The sequence below is a fragment of the Rutilus rutilus genome, assembly GCF_951802725.1.
Source record: "Rutilus rutilus genome assembly, chromosome: 1".
Classification (NCBI taxonomy): Eukaryota; Metazoa; Chordata; class Actinopteri; order Cypriniformes; family Leuciscidae; genus Rutilus; species Rutilus rutilus.
In genome coordinates, this window is record NC_140209.1 from 79,274,131 (window position 1) to 79,281,040 (window position 6,910).

Here is a 6,910-nt window from a genome sequence, read left to right on the forward strand (position 1 = left end):
CCGAACATGTAATAATTGTTTTTTTTTTGTTTTTACTAATAATGCGATTTCATATACTAGTTTTTTAAGCTCTTTATTTTCTGTATTATTCAACAAAGACAAGCAATAAATCATTGTATAATATGGCTGGGAACTGGGAATCTTTAGTCACCTCATGATCATGATTGAGTCACCTCAAAAAAATGTTTGTGATGGAATTACACACTGTATGTATTTATAAGAACTTTTTTTTTAAATAATTACACTTTAAAAAATAAGTTTTACACTTTAAATTACACTTTTAAATTGTAGCTTATATAAACGAATATAGCTTCAAAACATAAACATAAAAACAAGTAAATATTAAAGAGGAACAAAAACATATTACAAGCAATAAACATAATTTTTTATGCCTACAGCAATAGTAGTAGAATGGCACTTTAATACTTACAGCCTTTTTCGCCTTTTCTTTGGAATGTCATCCACATCTTCTTCCTCTGCTGTCTGAAGGTCAGTTTGTGTTTCTACTTGAGGAAGTTTTAGACGAGCAGCTTTGTAGGTTGCTGTAAAGAAATATCATTAGATTTTTTTTCAAACTAGTGAAGCCTATTGGTAAATAATAAAATGTGATGTGCATACCAGCTTTATATAAAATTCGAACACAATATGCGTCCCACGTGTGTCCAGGTTGCTCCTCATTTCGTATGGCCTTTACTAATTCATCACGTCTGTATTGAGCTGGCCATTGACATATTTCCTTTTCAACCCAAAGTGCTGGTACCACTTCAACTTCTTGGGTTTCTAGAAACTCTACAATGTAAAACATGACCTAGAACAGAAAGAGGCACAAAGTAACTAACATTAAGAGTATGGACTTGTAACTTTTGCACTTTTTTAATTTAAACAAATGAACATAATTAGAAGTCATTTTTTATGATAAATCATAATAAGGGCTTTAAAAGGTGAATGATGGTTTAAGTGCACATAATATGTCCTTATTAACACATGTTTCAGAACCAAGTTATTAGAAGTATAAATATGGTATACACACCTACTGAGATAACCCAAGGCAGGCTGGACTCTGTCACTGCTGTCTAATTGTGATGCCAATCTGCACATAAATTAATTCAATTTGAAAAAGATTGGACTATCTAAAATTCAGATTTAAAGACTACCAAAACACCACGCAATGAATGACATTTAGGATGGGTCTGCATGAAGAAGTGGAATGACAACAAATCCAACCTCCAAAGGCAACCGGACGCACTTCTGCATTTTGGTATCTAATGTTAAGCACATCAGCTTTGGTGACAGATCTGACACAAAACAAATTCCCAAATCTGTGGACTCAGTGGGATAATCAAAGAACTTTGCAATGTGTCTATATTCTTTGCAGACAATATATTCCTCACCTTCAAAGACAATTATATTCTGAACCAATAGTATCTTATTGTTCATCTTTATACATCTGTCCCTCTCTGATGTGTTGATGACAAACTCATCTATCGACAGTTCCTTAAATTGGGAGACCGCTCCTGTGAATCCTTCTGGAACAGGTCCATCTGAGTGCCGCATTTTCATTTTTTTGTGAGCTTTCCGGGTTTCCTCATCATTTAAACTTGTTGAATCAAGTTCTGAAATTCTGCGTATAACTTGCTGCAGTGGTGAGCTAGGTTTTCTAACCATTCCTTTACATTTTTTTAAGTAGTTTTCAAAAGGAAACCCTGATATTAAATCTAAGTGGCCATGCACCTTCACATCATCACTGAGATGAGTCAGACCATGTATGTTGCACACTAAAAAACAATGACCATAGAGTTCCCCAAAATGCTTAACAAATGATCTAAGTAGTGTGTTTGCAAAGTCATTTAACAGCAAACAATATGTTGGACTTGCCAATATATATATGCCCACAGACAACAACATAAAATTTTGGTAAACCTCAGTAGTCAGCACATCCCTCAAAACTACTGGACCAGTGTAAAGTAAGAACTGCCTAAGTTCTGTTGCTTTCCATCGTAACCTTTCATCAAGTGCCCTTGGTCTTCTAGCAAATTCAGAGGGTATGTAACTCTTGAGAGCAAGCAGTTTGCCAGAAATGATAGACACTTGCCTGGATGAAATACGGTAACTCAACTTGCCGCGAGTTCCCATCCACAAATCAAGCAGACGACGCACCACACCTAAGCACACTAAATGCATATAGTCATGTGGAAATCCACTAACCATGGCAACAGATGTTTCACAAAATGAGGAATGTTGTACATGGTGGTCTTCATCCTCTGCATTTGAAAAAGAAACATCGGTTCTTACCCTAGAATTAAGTTCTGGGAATGTCATGCGATTATTAATGTAAATGCCAGACTGTACACATTTATCACAGCCACTGTATTCATTGTGTGACTTAATACCCTTAATAAAAGCCCTCGCAGGAGCATCACAGATTACCGAGCACACAGTCAAGAAGAAGGTCTTTCCATTAATTACAAAACCAGTGCTCAAGGATTTCAACTCACAGACCAGATCCTTCAGATATTCTGACAATGACTGAGGCTTCGAGTTCCCACAGTAAAGAGCAATCAGCATAGGTTTTCTACTGTAAGCCTGGAGCATTCCTAAAATTGGCCAGAACTGTACACCTGAACTTGTAATTTGAAGCTGTGATGATTCCGGACAACTGATGTAAGCTTCTGAAATATGTGGCTGAACATGTTCTGTATACCAAAGTAATGGAATGATCCACTCGCCAAGGAAACAACACTATGTTGAGTCTGTGTTTTGAGTAATGTTCTTGCATCTTTTGGCAAAGATGGGTGATAGACTTTCAGTATCGACAAAAGGGCAGACAAAGCAATCAATGAAATGCGAAAATGTGTTGCCCAGTCTCTCAAACATCCCGCTAAATCTTTAGTAATATAAAGACTATCCTCGTCACTTGCTGATTCACTTTCCCCATCACTTTCTGATCCACAGATTGGTGGCAAAACAAAGCTTGAAGTAACTACTTCATTTTCAACACTATGCTCTTCATTAGTACAATCCATACTATCCTCATCATTCAAAGATTTCATAAACTGGGTGACTCTTTTAACAGCCCTTTTCCTTAAATTGCTGCGAGTGATATTCCACTTTTCTCTCTCCATGACACAGTAATTACACCTACAATTACATGAAGTATAGTCAATAACCAGGTGCGCTGAAAAACAAAAAAAAAGAAGCTTTTTCATTGATACTTTTTTATTTTGTAGCACATGAAACGTATCAGCAGCTTACCTTAATGGTGACAGTGAACTCTAAACTGTAGGCTATTTTATTCCCACCAGCAGTTTTCTGTAGCAAATCACATTGACATGTTATTAAGGTGAAAAACATCCTGACTCAAAACAGTAAATGAAAAAATATACTAAAAATGTGAAATACATAGAGTAATAATACCTGAACCAACTTGCTCGATAATATCTATTAGGCTATTGTTACTTTGTAATCATCTCATAAAAGCTTTTATTGTAAGAAAAAGCATGTAGTAATTTGTGCATTATTGCTAGTTAACGAAAAATGCTGTCACAAAGTAATAAAACTAGTGCAGTTACTGCAGTATTACTGTATGCCCAATGTATAAACATGAATGAAAAATTACACTATAGGCTATTATATATAAATTTTTCATTGTTGTGCCAAAATAAGACAAGAGTTAAATACTTTCACCGTGCAGAACTGACTGAAGGTTGGCAAGATCAATCGGTCAATCGATACTTGTTCATTTCGCATTCGACAACCATAATAGATCTAGCTTAGTTTTAAACTGCCAAAATAATGTTACTTCGAAATTAGAAGTTATTCCATTAACTCACACAACATGGATATAACGAAGCAATCGCTAAGAAAATATAAATGTATCGATTATATCTTACCTTGATTGTTTGCAGTATTCGTCCTCCCTCCAACTGACAATCCTTTGACCTTTTGGTTTCGAGCGCCTTTTTCGCGCTTTACGGCTACGTTTAAATTTAAAGGGCCGAATCAGTTTGAAATTTTTTTTTTTATTATTTTTTTTTCAAAGACAACTTGCAGTAAATATTTTGTTATAAACAAAATAGAGATCTTATCTCTAATAAAGAAGTAAGCTGAAGCAAAAAAAGGGACAATTTTGTCATGAATGCAGGGGGCTGAAAAATTTAATTATCAAAATAATATTTTCTCACAAGAGCTTCTGCTGCTTTGTCGTTCATTTAATCGTATTTCATCAATTATAATGTCAATTAAAATGATATATTTTTTATCTTTAAGAAAGATTATTTATAGCCTAAAAATGACAGTTGTATAAATGTAAATTATATTAAGCCAGAAATGTAATACAATTAAATGTTTATTTATTTATTTAAAATATGTTTATTTCATTTTAAAATATATATATATATATATATATATATATATATATATATATATATATATATATATATATAATATTTTAAGGGGGTTTCAAATACCCTTTGTGGGGTCACTTGAGACACATGGGAACAGTGAATAACAAGCTTTTTGACTTCAATGTCGACTTATAGTCCTACTCTCCACAACAAATCCAGTACATTTGTTATAAAAATAGCCAAGTAATAAGAAATATCTTGATTGATTAATTATTATGTCATAATTTTAACTCATCTTGAGGCCCCATTGGAAGTTTGTCCGGGTCTGCTCTAGAAGTTAGGCCTATGACACTGCTAGCAAGATAAGCAAGGTTTCACCGAGTAGGCTACAACATGTTCCTGGCTCAACATCTTTATTGATCCTGGAACAGCATTCATATCGACCAATTAGAATTGAAGTTTGAAGTTATGCCAAGTTTAGGCTTTCAACCATGCTTCTAGATCAGTGTTATTATAATTTCCCTCTGATTGTAGGGCAGGGACGTGCGGTCAGGGTAGGCAGGGTAGGCAGTGCCTCACCAAAGGAAATGTTGACATTACATTTATTAATTCCAAGAACTTTATTAATTCACCACATTATTAATTGCATTTATTTTATTCCAAATATTAATTTTTGTAACAAAATTTTTCAGGAATACACATATAATATACTCATTTTGCCATTGTTTGCTCCTAAAACCATTGTTTCATGCAGGAAATGCAAGGCCATGGCCATTGAGGCAGAGGTTAGCAGTGCCTCTTTGGTCCATAGAACGTAGTTTACGTAGGTTTGCGCATGCGCAGTCAGTTCTCGTGCTGTCTTGAATTATCAACATTGAGGCAGAGACCGAGCTTGCTTCATGTCACGTGATCCACTCGCTCTCACTCAATCCTCGCTTCCCGATCTAGCGGCGCCTAGCGTTGGCTGTCAACAGGCCCGGGGTGGGTAATCGGGAGAATTCCCGGTGGGCCGCTTCACTTTTGGGCCGGTCGAGGATTTTCTTTTTTCACATTTGTCACGTTAGTTACATTAGGCTACACACGTTCGGACGTTCCGCATTCTGACACCGCAGCGCGCAGCCTCTGCATGGGTTGTACCATGTGAGGGAGTTCTCCCCTCCCCTCCTATAGAGTTGGTTGGGTCCATAGCCCGTCTTTTCCAAAACGTTTTCTCAGGAGTAGGCTACCGCGGCACCGCCGGCGCCTACCGATAGCTGGGCCGGCCCTACCATAACGCGTCAGGGAGGATGGATGGGAGGAAGAGGCCAGGAGGTATGGAAGCTTGTTTCCGCCACAGAATAAAACATTTTAAAAGATAATTGCGACTTTTTATCTCACAATTGCGAGTTTACATCTCGCAATTCTGTCATTATTTCTCAGAATTGCGTGAAATAAAGTCGCAATTGCGTGTTATAAAGTCAGAATTGCGAGATATAAAGTCAGAATTGCGTGAAATAAAGTCGCAATTGCATGTTATAAAGTCAGAATTGCAAGATATAAAGTCAGAATTGTGTGAAATAAAGTCGCAATTGCTTCTTATAAAGTCTAAGTGAATTATTATTTAACCTTTACATTATTTGTTGAACCATGGCATTAATACAAACTACAATAGTGACTAGGCTGCTTGTCGGTTCGCTGACACCGCGCCGCCTCCCTCTCTTAACGTTACTGTGTCCCGCACAAAACATTTGTTTGTTGTATAGGCCTAAGTCATAAGATAGATGTGTCCATTAATTTGATTATTAGATTTGATTGTGCATTAGCCTCACATATGACTGACTTTGCTGTATGCAGGCAGCGATGTGATGATGCCTGATATGAACTTGGGTTGCTACATTAACTGAATGAATATATAAACATATATGCCACATTGATAGGTCACAGCCTACCCATGACAAGATTTCACCGCACGTTACTGTTGTAGGGTTAGGGTTAGGGTTAGGACTATTTTTATGGACAGGAATGATGTTCCAAGATCAACAAAAATATGTTGATACAGGAGCATGTACTTGGTAAAATCATTGTGCCCCAAGCTTTGCACAAACAGCAACTAAAGTATCTTCTTGCACATCCCAAAACCATAAAAAAAACTCTTCATAAGTTTGAACTTAGACACTTGAACTTTTCGAGACACTCTACCTACAAAACATGTCAGCAATAGCATATATGTCATAGATGTAAGTACATGTAGCCTCACATCCAGCCTAAGGCCATGTGTTCACCAAAGCGTTTTTAGCCAGCCGAAAATGCTAGGCAATCTGCTGAAAACGCCTAGCTGTGGGTGATTGAAAGTGTTTTGGTAGTGGAGCGTTTTTTTTGTTTTGTTTTTTTTGTTTTTTAGACGCTTTGTTGCTATACAGAATATCCGTGGCACAGTTTACTTGTAACTGATTTCGCTGATAATTTGTATAATACTAATAATGTTTGTATAGTACGGTATAGACACGTATGTTAGGAAACCAGAAATTTTATTTTTCCATCTACTCTGCTATTTGATGTTGTACAGAAAGAATGTTGTGACAGTTGGT

The 6,910-nt window shown here is 36.4% G+C and overlaps 1 long non-coding RNA gene across 1 annotated transcript; it reads right to left on the minus strand.

The window, feature by feature from the left end:
• Window positions 1-437: 437 nt before the first annotated feature.
• LOC311275510 lies at window positions 438-1,164 on the minus strand. The gene is made up of 3 exons (XR_014624946.1): window positions 1,031-1,164; window positions 619-808; window positions 438-542 (listed from the first exon to the last, which is right to left on the minus strand). It is a non-coding gene; the product is annotated as an uncharacterized lncRNA (long non-coding RNA).
• Window positions 1,165-6,910: the final 5,746 nt, after the last annotated feature.